The sequence below is a fragment of the Nerophis ophidion genome, linkage group LG18 (genome assembly GCF_033978795.1).
Source record: "Nerophis ophidion isolate RoL-2023_Sa linkage group LG18, RoL_Noph_v1.0, whole genome shotgun sequence".
NCBI lineage: Eukaryota > Metazoa > Chordata > Actinopteri > Syngnathiformes > Syngnathidae > Nerophis > Nerophis ophidion.
The window spans coordinates 36,590,281-36,606,898 of record NC_084628.1 but is presented as its reverse complement, the minus strand read 5'-3'; positions in this window follow the sequence as shown (position 1 = coordinate 36,606,898).

Genomic DNA, 16,618 nt, shown 5'->3' with positions numbered 1-16,618 from the left:
AAAAAAAAATGTAAGAAACGCAGAGCCGGAACCGCACGGCATTCTGGGGGGTGTAGGCAAAGGAAGGGCTTTAGCCTCTCGACCTATCACGGCCGAGCCTGAACCGCAAGGCATTCTGGGAAATGCTAACAAGCAACTATTGATTGATACTTTTATTAGTAGATTGCACAGTTCAGTACATATTCCGTACAATTGACCACTAAATGGTAACACCCCACCAGAGGTGGGTAGTAACGCGCTACATTTACTCCGTTACATCTACTTGAGTAACTTTTGGGATAAATTGTACTTCCAAGAGTAGTTTTTATGCAACATACTTTTACTTGAGTATATTTATAGAGAAGGAACGCTACTTTTACTCCGCTCCATTTATCTGCAATCAGGTCGCTACTCGCTACTTTTTTTTTTAATCGATCTGTTAATGCACGCTTTGTTTGTTTTGGTTTGTCAGACATGCATTCAAAGTAGGAACTACGCATGCTTGCGTTTCACCAATCACATGCAGTCACTGGTGACGTTAGCCCAATCAAACAGAGCCAGGTGGTCACGTGACCGTCACACGTAGAACCCGACATGTTGACAAACTTATTGTGGTGTTACCATTTAGTGGTCAATTGTACGGAATATGTACTGAACTGTGCAATCTACTAATACAAGTTTCAATCAATCAACCAATCAATCAAAAGTTTAAAGGAAAAAAGACACTTTTTATTTCAACCGTACTTCCCGTCAAAAGCCTAAAGACTGATCGCACAGTTCCTGTCTTCACAATAAAAGTGCCCCTCCATCGCGCCTGCGCTAACAAAATAAGAGTCTCCGAAAGCCAGTGCAAACAAGCTAGCAAGCTACGGAGTTTGCCGCCAATGTATTTCTTGTAAAGTGTACAAAAACGAATATGGAAGCTGGACAAATAAGATGCCAAAAACCAACGACTTGCATGTGGTATTAGACAGGAAGGAGGAACTTTTTGTCTCTTACATTTGAAAAAGTGGACGTCTGATTCCAATCAATGCAAGTCATCAGAATCAGGTAATACACCAACTTATATTTTTGTCTTCATGAAATATAGGAATCTATATGTTAAACATGCATGTATATTCATTAAAACACCTTTAACATGTCAACAAAAACCGCAAAATAAATAAATATAAATTATATACTGTATATATAAAGGTATGTGTATATATATATATGAAGAGTTCATATGCAAAAGCAGATAAATCCATTTTGACCGATTCTGTATATTAACGATTTTCTGCCTGCTGGTGTTGCCGGTACATGTACAAGCGTACAATGGTGTATTTAATATCAACATAAGCAAGTCATGAAAGCCTAAACTTTTAAGAAATGCTGATGTAATGAATGGCTTTCAAAAAAGAGTGGTTGATGTGGTTTTACGTCAAAAGCAGATATATCCAAATTATGATATGTTGCAAAAACAGATATCTCCAAAATCGTTTTCTTTGCGGTCGTTATTTCGCATAATATTCAAGATAAAGATAGAGAAAAAAAACAGAACGTGAAATTTATCGAAAGCCACATTTCAAGGTGACAACTGTTCACATTTCTTGACTTCATTATTTAACAGTTTCGATCCCTTGGTACGTATAAATCTAGCTGTCCCTGCGAACATTGTTTTTTCGTACTTGCTAACCGGACATGCTTTTTTGGAACTGTGACCACACATTTACCTTGTGCTTTTCAGCACAAAATGAAAAAACAAAAAAACAGTGTTGCAATGAAGACAATGTTTTATTAATAAAACAAGCACAAATGCTCAATCTGGTTTGCCTATCAAAAACACTCCTGTGCAGATAACAGCTCACTCATCATCGCTATAGACATTGGCTCCATGCTCGACAACATCGTTTAACGCAGCGGTGTAAAACTCACGGACACGCGTGCTAGCGCCAACATCAAATAATAACTTCAACACGTCAGTTTTTTTCGCTGGCTTAACAGTGTTCACAGGAGAAGCTTCCAAATGATTCATGCGTGGATAACAACACTGGGTGACTCCGTGCGCGCCGCCATTTTGTTTGTCACGTGATCCCGTACTGCAGCGCTGGTTGGGCAAACGGATATATCGGCTTTTGTGGTAAATGATCCATGGCGCTTATCGGCCTTTGCAATAAATCGCTGAACTAAATGACGTTAAAAGCGGCATTTGTCTGCATTTGCAAACAAATTGATTTTGGTATACCACAATAGAAGTGGCGGACTATATATTACCGAGGCTGGGCTAAACTTTATCAAAATGGCGTTTATCGTTTTTTGCGTATGAACTCTTCATATATATATATATATATATATATGATATGTGTGTGTATTTATATATGAGGTAGATCACCTCGACTTGGTCATTTATTAAATAATTGATTAACGTTGAAAAACTTATTGGGGTGTTACCATTTAGTGGTCAATTGTACGGAATATGTACTGTACTGTGCAATCTACTAAAACAAGTTTCAATCAATCAATCAATCAATGCCTACTGAGACTATGGTGCTGTTAAGTTATTGTGGCTCAATGTGCCTTAATTTTATTTTTTATTTTAATGTATTATTATTCAATATATAGTATTGTTTTAGTTGCTTAAGAGATATTCCTGGCTCTGAATTTGCTCATTGCTATTTTTATGTTTTTGTGCATTATTTGTTGCCGTAATCAGGTTACTCATCAGTTACTCAGTACTTGAGTAGTTTTTTCACAATATACTTTTTACTTTTACTCAAGTAAATATTTGGGTGACTACTCCTTACGTTTACTTGAGTAATACATCTCTAAAGTAACAGTACTCTTACTTGAGTACAATTTCTGGCAACTCTACCCACCTCTGCACCCCAATAAGTTTTTCAACTTGTTTAAGTCAGGGTCCACATCAGGGGCGGTTCCAGGCATGCTTACATGAGGGGGCAGTCAGAAATGTGAAGGGGGCGTCATGTGTACACATCATACTCCAGCACTTTTTTTTTCTGTGCTTATAGTAACAATGCTTTCTTCATTGAAATGGTTCTTTAGCTATGTGTCCAACCCCAACCTGGAGTAGTGGATTGCACTTTTTCAGGCCTCTACCTTCAGACCTGTCCAACTTGGGTGTCCCACCTGAAGACTCAGCTCCTGCTGTTATAGCTCTTACGGTCACTGAGGCACGCAAACCCCCTGACCACAATAAGGTGGCAATCCCTCAGGGGGGGAAACTGAAAAATAAAAATAAAAATAAATGAATAAAATAAAATAAAACATCCTTCTCCAGATTTTATCAACCAACAACATAACATTTATCCTAACTGGATGGCCTAACGCTCAAATAAATTTTGACCCAAAGTAGGACTTCACACATTACAGTCAATATTTACAAAACTGAAAGGTAGTCTGATGAATAATGATAAAAAAGAATCAAACTATCCATGCAGGAGCAGGACTAGACTTTTTAAATGCTCTGAAAAATGGATGCACTACAGAGCATTAACTTTCTCTTTGTGAGCTGCTGGAAGCTGGAGCAGAAAATAAGTAAGCTTGAACAACGACAGAAAAAACCCGCTGTGATTACATGAAGAAAAACAACAACAGTACAGGACTACAGCCTGGGGCGGGGCTTTACGTAGGGGTCTGTCAGACACCAGGTCACTTGTCTTCAGTTTGTCACATGCAGTGGACGTGGGCACTCATCTGGGCACAACATTCATTCACTCCAATGTATGTGTGTTGCCCACTTGCTTGTAAATTGATGAAAACGGCAATGTTTTGGTTTTTAGGTGTCTTGGTCATATCAAATGAAACTTATAATTTGTTTATTACAAAATGTAGATTGAAACATTAAAAGGTTGATTATGTGGAATTACAAGAAAAACAACAGAAAAAGAATTCCAGCAGTCGATTGCCAGACCGTTGCTAAGTAAAACGGGCCGTTGCTAGGGACTCCGCTCTGAACGGAGGACAGCAGAGGAGGACTGCTAAGCAGGTTATATACCTTATGTTTCATTTTTACCCTCATTAACAGCATCATAAATGACTTGTAGCTTGTTACAGAGACAGTGGAGGCTCTCTGCCTTCCAAACCACTGCTGCTCAGAGCCTCCGCTGTCGCTGCTCTCGTGAAGTTGTAAAAAAAAAAAAAAAAAAAAAAAAGGAACTCCGTAGCACCAAAAGTCCGCGACGATAAACGTGTTTATGACAGATACGACTACACAAATACACCAGTCCTAACAAATATATGATAAATGTAGACAACTTTTCCTTTTCTTTTACTTTCATACTGCAACAGTGATTGTATGTTTACTGAGGGCTGAGTGTCTGCTGCGCAGCCTGTGGAATGGTGAATACACGCACAGCGGAGGGAGGGATGAGAGGGAAGCCGACACTACTATATCGTGTGTGTCCCTTTTTCAGCGGATTTTTCCGCTAGTGCAGATAATTTTGTCAACTTGTAATGTAGTAATTTTGTGAGTTTATGAAAATTTGCTTTCTCAAATTTTGATTTGAGGGGGCAAGACATTTATTTAAGGGGGCTCTGCCCCCTCTTGCCCGTGCGTAGAGCCGGCCATGGTCCACATTAATCAACGAAACGGGAATATGAGTGCGGCAGCACGAGAGGAAATTGTAAATATAAAAGGAAACGTCGCGTCACCAGTTTGGCAGTATTTTAGTTTTTAAGTCCGATACGAATCGGAGTAATACTGTCTGCAAACTTTGCAAGGTCGTCGTCCCGACCAAGTCTTGGAACACGACAAACTTATTTTACCACCTGAGCCGCTCTCACCCGCTGGAGTACAGCAGCAAACAGCCACAACATCAGCCGGTGCAAGTGGAACAGCACCGACGTGGCAAAAACAGACCACCATACGACAACAATTCAAAACGTTATAAAAAAATAAGGGATGCAGGGGTGTATCAATTAGCGAAGGACATGCCACCGCTCAGCATAGTTGAGAAGTCTGGGTATCCATCCATCAATTTTCTACCGCTTATTCCCTTTTGGGGTCGCTGGCGCCTATCTCAGCTACAATCGGGCGGAAGGCGGGGTACACCCTGGACAAGTCGCCACCTCATCGCAGGGCCAACACAGATAGACAGACAACATTCACACTCACATTCAAACACTAGGGCCAATTTAGTGTTGCCAATCAACCTATCCCCAGGTGCATGTCTTTGGAAGTGGGAGGAAGCCGGAGTACCCGGAGGGAACCCACGCATTCACGGAGAGAACATGCAAACTCCACACAGAAAGATCCCGAGCCTGGATTTGAACCCAGGACTGCAGGAACTTCGTATTGTGAGGCAGACACACTAACCCCTCTTTCACCGTGACGCACTAACCCCTCTGCACATCGACCAGTATTTTCATTTATTTGACTGTTTTTCTTAATGCTGACCTCGTTCTAAAGGTTAAAAGTTACATTTAAAATAAAAGTATTCAAATTCAGCCTTTTTTCTCCTGGTCTTTATTTAGAATAGTTTTTTATTTTTATTTTTTATCAATAATTATCGATATCGACCGATAACAGTTCGAGATGCTACCTCAGTAGCAGCATTTAAGTCTCACCTTAAAACTCATTTGTATACTCTAGCCTTTAAATAGACCTCCTTTTTAGACCAGTTGATCTGCCGCTTCTTTTCTTTCTCCTATGTCCCCCCCTCCCTTGTGGAGGGGGTCCGGTCCGATGACCATGGATGAAGTACTGGCTGTCCAGAGTCGAGACCCAGGATGGACCGCTCGCCTGTATCGATTGGGGACATCTCTATGCTGCTGATCCGCCTCCGCTTGGGATGGTTTCCTGTGAACTGGACTCTCGCTGCTGTCTTGGATCCGCTTGAACTGAACTCTCGCGGCTGTGTTGGAGCCACTATGGATTGAACTTTCACAGCATCATGTTAGACCCGCTCGACATCCATTGCTTTCGGTCCCCTAGAGGGGGGTGGGGGGGGTTGCCCACATCTGAGGTCCTCTCCAAGGTTTCTCATAGTCAGCATTGTCACTGGCGTCCCACTGGATGTGAATTCTCCCTGCCCACTGGGTGTGAGTTTTCCTTGCCCTTTTGTGGGTTCTTCCGAGGATGTTGTAGTCGTAATGATTTGTGCAGTCCTTTGAGACATTTGTGATTTGGGGCTATATAAATAAACATTGATTGATTGATTGATATGAAACACATATCGTGATACATTTTTTAGTCATATCGCCCAGCCCTATAGTCACTACAGCAAAAATTAGATCAATATGTTTTTTACCACCGAAGAAATCTTGCGCCATTTTTATTATTTTTACAAACGGCAATGACTTTCTCTCTGGCACCCATCAGGGTGGACGCTCCCCTTTCCTCTCCTTTATCTCTCCTGCTTGCTTCTTTGTTTTGTCTTAACTTTCTTAATGCCTCTTTTTGCACTGCTCTACAAATCCAAACATTGGAACTATTTTACTGGCCTCAACAAAATTGACAAGATCTTGGGTTTGGGGGATCCTGCTGTCGTGACGAAGCGGTTGTTGCTGGACACACGACGGACTCTTGGGAGAAGAAGGAGTGCCGCGTGCCTGGCGACCCTTTTCTGTCGAGGACGTGAAGATATCCATCTATTCGGAATTATGACAACAGGACATCTGCTGATTGGAGTAAGCGTTGCTCTGGTTTGTCGACAAATTGGAAGTCGCTGGCAGTCTTCAAAGTACCCCAAAGCTGCCACAAATGATTGGGAGATGCGGGAAGAACTGTGGATTACATCGGACTGTCTACCCCGCAGTTTTTGAGGACCAGTCAGACAATTTTAGAGTGAAAAGCAAATTGTATTTTCACTCGCATACAAATAATCTTAACTTGGATTTTTTCCCTGGCTTCGAGACTCTCCCGAAGGACACTGCAGCGAAGACACAACAAACTCCCTTTTTTGTCTCTCATGGACACACACCTGTTGTTGTGAAGCTTGGACTAGCGACGGCAAATACATCAAGGCCTCGGGACAGAGACACACACACATCCACAAAAAGAAAAATATACGCCACACACACCTTCCTGTCCCCCAATCAAACACCCTCGACGCAATCCCGCAGGGGTGATGAATGGATGGTCAGCGCCTGAGAGCTGCGGCCTACCTACTCTGTTGCTAGATATCATGAGATGTATGTTGTATTATGTATATGTGCTTTGCTATGGAGGTTTTTTCCCACTCGGAACTGTGCCCCCTTAGGAGCCCAGCCCGGATTGTATTTTTTTACTCATCCTTCCCCAGCGTTTACCTTTTTCCCATCTTTTACGGGGAGTTTTATGGGGACCCATCAGCGTTCTTGTTCTGTAACCCTGTACACTGTTTGTTTGTCTCATCTTGAACAGGTTTGTGCTGAAAACAAAGTTTTGTTGTACTTGTTGCAATGACAATAAAGACCTACCTACTAGGATGGCGGAAGTGGGGATCGAACCTGGAACCCTTAAGTTGCTGGCACGGCCACTTTACCAACCGAGCTATGCCGCCCCGACCTTATGATGTCATCTTCCCTCTTTTCTGTCCCTCGGCTGTGTCAGGCTCCGAGGCTCCACACCCACAAGTTTCTTTCTTGACTCGTGTACCCGCCCTCCAAAAAAGGTGTAAGTATTAGCCATTTTACTTTTTTTTTGGCCTTTCATATCAGTTGATTCCAAAAAAATTCCAATTATTTTAGATTTGTCAAAATTAGATGAGTTTTCACTGATTCTGTTCATAACTTTTAGAGAGAGAATTTCTCGGCGCAGTCAGGGCGTTGAGGGGATCTGGTTTTTGTGGCTGCAGGATTAGGTCTCTGCTTTTTGCAGATGATGTGGTCCTGATGGCTTCATCTGGCCGGGATCTTCAGCTCTCACTGGATCGGTTCTTGGCCGAGTGTGAAGTGACCGGGATGGGAATCAGCACCTCCAAGTCCGAGTCTATGGTTCTCGCCCGGAAAAGGGTGGAGTGACATCTCCGGGTTGGGGAGGAGACCCTGCCCCAAGTGGAGGAGTTCAAGTACCTCAGAGTCTTGTTCATGAGTGAGGGAAGAGTGGATGGTGATATCGACAGTCTTCGGTAAAGCGGACGCTGTATCGATAAAGGGGATGGGTCAAATGCAAAGGACAAATTTCACCACACTTAGTGTGTGTGAGACAATCATTGGTACTTTAACTTTATTTTTTCAACTTTAATTTACCGTTCGATATACAAACCCCGTTTCCATGTGAGTTGGGAAATTGTGTTAGATGTAAATATAAATGGAATACAACGATTTACAAATCATTTTAAACCCATATTCAGTTGCTGATGACTTAGACTTAGACTTCCTTTTATTGTCATTCAAATTTGAACTTTACTGTACAAATAAGAACAAAGTTCCGTTGCATTAGCTCTTGGTAGTGCAGGATAAAAAAAAAAAGGCAATAAGGTGCAGATATAAATAAATAGATTACTGTACAGATAAATACATTGCACTTTTTCACATGCGCCCATGTTGATGGATGTATTTTATATTGTCTTTTTTATTCCTGCGAGTTAATCTATTTTGGGGGGAGTTGAGGGGATACTATTTTGGGGGGAGTTGAGGGGATAATTTAATTATGATGCGTTCAAGAGTCTTACGGCCTGAGGGAAGAAGCTGTTACAGAACCTGGAGGTTCTGCTACGGAGGCTGCGGAACCTCTTCCTAGAACAGGGGTCGGGAACCTTTTTGCCTGAGAGAGCCATGAAAGCCAAATATTTTAAAATAGTTTTCCATGAGAACCATATCATATTTTTTTAACACTGAATACAACTAAATGTGTGCATTTTTTAAGTAAGACCAACATTTTTAGAGTATAATAAGTCTCTAATTCTTTTTAATAACATTGGTATTTCTTGAACAGGTGCCGTAGAACAGTGGTCCCCAACCTTTTTGTATCCACGGACTGGTAAACGCTTAATAATTTGGGGGGGGGGGGGGGGACCTTTTTTTTTTTTTTTTCTATGTCATGAAAAAAGGAGGTTTTTGTGGTTGGTGCACTGATTGTAAGTGTATATTGTGTTTTTTATGTTGATTCAATAAAAAAAAAAAAAATAAAAAAAAAAAATATATATATATATATATATATATATATACGTATATTATTATTTATTTTTTTTTAAAGAAAAATGAATAAAAACTTCTTCTGCAGCCTGGTACCAATCGGGCCACGGCCCGGTGGTTGGGGACCACTGCCGTAGAAAACAGATGGATGGATTAAAATGCATGAGAATGTTTTATATTTTGAACGTTATTTTTAACATTGTGATCACCAGCGGAATTATTCATTACTCATCGCGTTAAGCAATGTCAGCTAAGATTTATCTGAGAGCCAGGTGCGGTCATCAAAAGAGCCACATCTGGCTCTAGAGCCATAGGTTCCCTACCCCTGTCCTAGAATATGCTACAAAGACAACATATTTGATGTTTAAATTGAAAAACTTTTTTTTTTGTGCAAATAATCGTTAACTTTATAATTTGATGTCAGCAACACGTGACAAAGAAGTTGGGAAAGGTGGCAATAAATACTGATAAAGGGGGCGCGTGGGTAATATAGCCAAGAGTCATGGATGCATGGCATTCTGGGTAATTGTTATGTTGCGTTTATAATGTGTTACACAGCCGATGTTCTCCAGAAGTGTGTTTGTTATTATTGTTTGGTTAGGGTTCACAGTGTGGCGCATATTAGTAAGAGTGTTAAACTTGTTTATATCACAAACTTCAGTGTAACCGGTATGGCTGTTGAGCAAGTATGCCTTGCAATCTCATACGAGAAGCAGCGAAATGCATGCGTCCGGTCGGCACGCAGATAGCATGGTGTAAAGGCGGGTGCGATGACATGTTGTAGAGCAGTACCAGGCAGCAGAAGATTTTTTTTTTTTTTTAATGCATGCCATTGGTAAGCGCAGGGGTGAGTAGAGGTTTTAAAATGATAAGCGCCTGCTTACTTTTACCGCATGCCTTGAATAAACGCAGGAGTGAGGAGAGGTTTTAAATTAATTATTCATATATATACATATACATATATTTATATACATATATATATATACACATATATATATATACATACATATATACATATACATACATATATACATACACATACATATATACATACATATATATACACACATTATATACATACATATATATATATATATATATACATACATATATACATATACATACATATATATATATACATACATATATACATATACATACATATTGTATATATACAACTATTGTTGGTTCCAATGAAATACGGTAATAAACCTCCAAACTAGACTTCTACTTCTTTACCCATCTTCAACAATGACAATTCCGCCGATCCCCTTCAACAGTCTCTTGGCCTGCAATATAAACCTTCCCAGTAGCTTATTTGTGTTACGGTCCACGTGCAAAGCAGCTGGAGTCACTCCAGGATCTGTGCTGACCCCTTATGGCATCGTGCCCGAGCCACAGCTGGTCTGCTTCTTAATCCAGATGCGGAAGGAGCTGGAAATGTGTCTTGCGGGACTCCCAAAGCTCCATGTGCGGCACATTGAAAGAGGGAATGTCGAAGCTCAGTCAGACCTCTTAATTACAAGTGCTGGCATCATTTACTGCATGTTTTTGGGACTAAGACTCTGAGACTTTAAGACTGTGTAAACTCCTTTAGTCACCTTCTCTATTGCTCAGTGCTCTCATAAAGTAGCCGCCGAGTTATGTGTGAAATTATTGTAAAATGTATTTTCCGAAAGATATGGCGCACACAATCCAGGCTGCAGTGTTTGCAATTTTGTTGCGATAACCACACTTGTGACGTTCCACGTCCCAAGAGCTAGCTTCTGTAGCCGAGGATCGGACCGCCAAGTGCCCTGCCTTCGGCTGCCGCCCAGCTCACAATGCACCCGACCTCTATGGCCCCTCCTATGAGTGGTGAGCCCATTGGAGGGATGACCCACGTTGCCTCTTCGGGCTGTGCCCGGCCGGGCCCCATGGGGACAGGCCCGACCACCAGGCGCTCGCCATCGTGCCCCACCTCCGGGCCTGGCTCCAGAGCGGGGCCCCGGTGACCCACGTCCGGGCGAGGGAAATCTGGGTTCATTTCGTTGTAATTCCATAGAAGTCTTTGAGCTGCTCTTTGTCTGATCACTCACCTAGGACCTGTTTGTCTTGGGAGACCCTACCAGGGGGCATGAAAACCCCCAGACAACATAGCTCCTAGGATCATTGGGACACGCAAACTCCTCTACCACGGTAAGGTAGCAGCTCAGAGAGGAGGGAAGCAGTGCACTATCAACACCGTGTATGGTGCGGATGGTGTTCTGCTGACTTCGACTGCGGATGTTGTGGATCGGTGGAGGGAATACTTCGAAGACCTCCTCAATCCCACCAACACGTCTTTCTTTGAGGAAGCGGTGCCTGGGGAATCTGTAGTGGACTCTCCTATTTCTGGGGCTGAGGTCGCTGAGGTAGTTAAAAAGCTCCTCGGCGGCAAGGCCCCGGGGGTGGATGAGATCCGCCCGGAGTTCCTTAAGGCTCTGGATGCTGTGGGGCTGTCTTGGTTGACAAGACTCTGCAGCATCGCGTGGACATCGGGGGCGGTACCTCTGGATTGGCAGACCGGGGTGGTGGTCCCTCTCTTTAAGAAGGGGGACCGGAGGGTGTGTTCCAACTATCGTGGGATCACACTCCTCAGCCTTCCCGGTAAGGTTTATTCAGGTGTACTGGAGAGGAGGCTTCGCCGGATAGTCGAACCTCGGATTCAGGAGGAACAGTGTGGTTTTCGTCCTGGTCGTGGAACTGTGGACCAGCTCTATACTCTCGGCAGGGTTCTTGAGGGTGCATGGGAGTTTGCCCAACCAGTCTACATGTGCTTTGTGGACTTGGAGAAGGCATTCGACCGTGTCCCTCGGGAAGTCCTGTGGGGAGTGCTCAGAGAGTATGGGGTATCGGACTGTCTGATTGTGGCAGTCCGCTCCCTGTATGATCAGTGTCAGAGCTTGGTCCGCATTGCTGGCAGTAAGTCGGACACTTTTCCAGTGAAGGTTGGACTCCGCCAAGGCTGTCCTTTGTCACCGATTCTGTTCATAACTTTTATGGACAGAATTTCTAGGCGCAGTCAAGGCGTTGAGGGGTTCCGGTTTGGTGGCCACGGGATTAGGTCTCTGCTTTTTGCAGATGATGTAGTCCTGATGGCTTCATCTGGCCGGGATCTTCAGCTCTCACTGGATCGGTTCGCAGCCGAGTGTGAAGCGACCGGAATGAGAATCAGCACCTCCAAGTCCGAGTCCATGGTTCTCGCCCGGAAAAGGGTGGAGTGCCATCTCCGGGTTGGGGAGGAGACCCTGCCCCAAGTGGAGGAGTTCAAGTACCTAGGAGTCTTGTTCACGAGTGGGGGAAGAGTGGATCGTGAGATCGACAGGCGGATCGGTGCGGCGTCTTCAGTAATGCGGACGTTGTATCGATCCGTTGTGGTGAAGAAGGAGCTGAGCCGGAAGGCAAAGCTCTCAATTTACCGGTCGATCTACGTTCCCATCCTCACCTATGGTCATGAGCTTTGGGTCATGACCGAAAGGATAAGATCACGGGTACAAGCGGCCGAAATGAGTTTCCTACGCCGGGTGGCGGGGCTCTCCCTTAGAGATAGGGTGAGAAGCTCTGCCATCCGGGAGGAGCTCAACGTAAAGCCGCTGCTCCTCCACATCGAGAGGAGCCAGATGAGGTGGTTCGGGCATCTGGTCAGGATGCCACCCGAACGCCTCCCTAGGGAGGTGTTTAGGGCACGTCCAACCGGTAGGAGGCCACGGGGAAGACCCAGGACACGTTGGGAAGACTATGTCTCCCGGCTGGCCTGGGAACGCCTCGGGATCCCCCGGGAAGAGCTAGACGAAGTGGCTGGGGATAGGGAAGTCTGGGCTTCCCTGCTTAGGCTGCTGCCCCCGCGACCCGACCTCGGATAGGCGGAAGATGATGGATGGATGGATGGATGGATGGACCACACTTGTTTTATATTGCTATAATATGTGTTGTACCCAGGGGGGTCATTTCAAGGAGCATGTGTACAATTATGTCTTCCCTTCGCACTCAGTGACAAAAAGAAAACGTTGTTTACAAAGTTACCAGGTGATAGAAGATGTATTTGAACAATGTCACCATTACGTGACTGCATTAACAAATCTTTCAACACTCTGATACCAAAGATGTAACTTTTTTTTCTTTATAACCATGGTGCTAATGTGACATACTCTACTTGCAACGTGCATGAGTGGACGGAGAGTAATTGTATATTTGGTAGACAACGGCAGACACCACTGAAATAATTCCAATGAGAAAAGACCAGTGAGACCACCGGTGCCTAACAACTGCTGTTGGTTCCAATAATAATAATAATAATAATAATAATAATACCAAAGAGAAAAGACTAGGGAGACCACTGGTACCTAACAACTACTGTTGGTTCCAATAATAATAATAATAATAATAATAATAATAATTCCAATGAGAAAATCCCAGTGAGACCACTGGTACCTAACAACTACTGTTGGTTCCAAAAACAATAATGATAATAATAATAATAATTCCGATGAGAAAAGACTAGTGAGACCACTGGTACCAAACTACTATTGTTGGTTCCAAAATAATAATAATAATAATAATAATAGTAGCTGAGATAGGCGCCAGTGCCCCCCGCGACCCCGAAAGGGAATAAGCGGTAGAAAATGGATGGATAATAATAATAATAATAATAATTCCAATGAGAAAAGACCAGTGAGACCACTGGTACCTAACAACTACTGTTGGTTCCAATAATAATAATAATAATAATAATAATGATAATAATACTAATAATTCCCATGAGAAAAGACCAGTGAGACCACTGGTACCCAACAACTATTATTGGTTCCAAAAATAATAATACTAATAATAATAATAATAATAATTCCAATGAGAAAAGACCAGTGAGACCAGTGGTACCCAACAACTATAGTTAGTTCCCAAAATAATAATAATAATAATTCCAATGAGAAAAAACCTGTGAGACCACTGGTATCTAACAACTACTGTTGGCTCCAAAAATAATAATAATAATACCGGTAATTCTAATGGGAAAAGACTAGTGAGAACACTGGTACATAAGAACTACTGTTGGTTCCAAAAATAATAATACTAATAAGAATAATAATAATAATAATAATAATTCCAATGAGAAAAGACCAGTGAGACCACTGGTACCAAACTACTATTGTTGGTTCCAAAATAATAATAATAATAATAATTCCAATGAGAAAAGACCAGTGAGACCACTGGTACCTAACAACTACTGTTGGTTCCAATAATAATAATAATAATAATAATAATAATAATGATAATAATAATAATAATTCCAATGAGAAAAGACCAGTGAGAACGCTGGTACCCAACAACTATTGTTGGTTCCAATAATAATAATAATAATAATAATAATAGTAATAATAATAATTCCAATGAGAAAAGACCAGTGAGACCACTGGTACCCAACAACTATAGTTAGTTCCCAAAATAATAATAATAATAATTCCAATGAGAAAAAACCTGTGAGACCACTGGTACCTAACAACTACTGTTGGCTTCAAAAATAATAATAATAATACCGGTAATTCTAATGAGAAAAGACTAGTGAGAACACTGGTACCTAACAACTACTGTTGGCTTCAAAAATAATAATAATAATACCGGTAATTCTAATGAGAAAAGACTAGTGAGAACACTGGTACCTAATAACTACTGTTGGTTCCAAAAATAATAATACTAATAATATTAATAATAATAATACTAATACTAATAATTCCAATGAGAAAAGACCAGTGAGACCACTGGTACCCAACAACTATTGTTGGTTCCAAAAATAATAATACTAATAATAATAATACCAATGAAAAAAGACCAGTGAGACCACTGGTACCCAACAACTATAGTTAGTTCCCAAAATAATAATAATAATAATAATAATAATAATAATAATTCCAATGAGAAAAAACCTGTGAGACCACTGGTACCTAACAACTACTGTTGGCTCCAAAAATAATAATAATACTACCGGTAATTTTAATGAGAAAAGACTAGTGAGAACACTGGTACCTAAAAATTACAGTTGGTTCCAAAAACAATAATGATGATAATACCCCCGCGACCCGACCTCGGATAAGCGGAAGAAGATGGATGGATGGATGGATGGATGGATAATGATAATAATTCCAATGAGAAAAGACTAGTGAGACCACTGGTACCCAACAACTATTGTTGGTTCCAAAAATAATAACAATAATAATAATAATAATAATAATAATAATTCCAATGAGAAAAGACCAGTGAGACCACTGGTACCTAACAACTACTGTTGGTACCAAAAATAATAATAATAATAATAATACCGGTAATTCTAATGAGAAAAGTCGTGTTTGGATGAAGAAGAATACTGAGTTGCATCCCAAGAACACCATACCTACTGTGAAACATGGGGGTGGAAACATCATGCTTTGGTGCTGTTTTTTCTGCAAAGGGGACAGGACGATATATCTGTGTTAAGAAAAGAATGAATAGGGCCATGTATCGTGAGATTTTGAGCCAAAACCTTCCATCAGTAAGAGCTTTGAATGGTTGACCAAATACTTATTTTCCACCATAATTTACAAATAAATTCTTTAAAATTCCTACTAAGTGAATTCCTGGATTTTTTTTTCACATTCTATCTCTCACAGTTGAAGTGTACATATGATGAAAATTACAGACCTCTGTCATCATTTTAAGTGGGAGAACTTGCACAATCGGTGGCTGACTAAATACTTTTTTGCCCCACTGTAGTTTCCTCAGTTCCCAAACGTTTGAGTGTTGTTAAAAGAAAAGGTGATGTAACACAGTGGTGAACATCCATCCATCCATCCATCCATCCATCATCTTCCGCTTATCCGAGGTCAGGTCGCGGGGGCAGCAGCCTAAGAAGGGAAGCCCAGACTTCCCTCTCCCCAGCCACTTCGTCCAGCTCTTCCCGGGGGATCCCGAGGCGTTCCCAGGCCAGCCGGGAGACATAGTCTTCCCAACGTGTCCTGGGTCTTCCCCGTGGCCTCCTACCGGCTGGACGTGCCCTAAACACCTCCCTAGGGAGGCGTTCGGGTGGCATCCTGACCAGATGCCGGAGCCACCTCATCTGGCTCATCTCGATGTGGAGGAGCAGCTGCTTTACTTTAAGTTCCTCCCGTATCGCAGAGCTTCTCACCCTACCTCTAAGGGAGAGCCCCGGCACCCGGCGGAGGAAACTCATTTCGGCCGCTTGTACCCCTGTTCTTATCCTTTCGGTCATGACCCAAAGCTCATGACCATAAGTGAGGATGGGAACCTAGATCGACCGGTAAATTGAGAGCTTTGCCTTCCGGCTCAGCTCCTTCTTCACCACAACGGATCGATACAACGTTCGCATTACTGAAGACGCCGCACCGATTCGCCTGGCGATCTCACGATCCACAATTCCCCCACTCGTGAACAAGACTCCTAGGTATTTGAACTCCTCCATTTGGGGCAGGGTCTCCTCCCCAAACCGGAGATGGCACTCCACCCTTTTCCGGGCGAGATCCATGGACTCAGACTTGGAACATGCCCTTTCCTAACTACTTTGGCTTGTGTT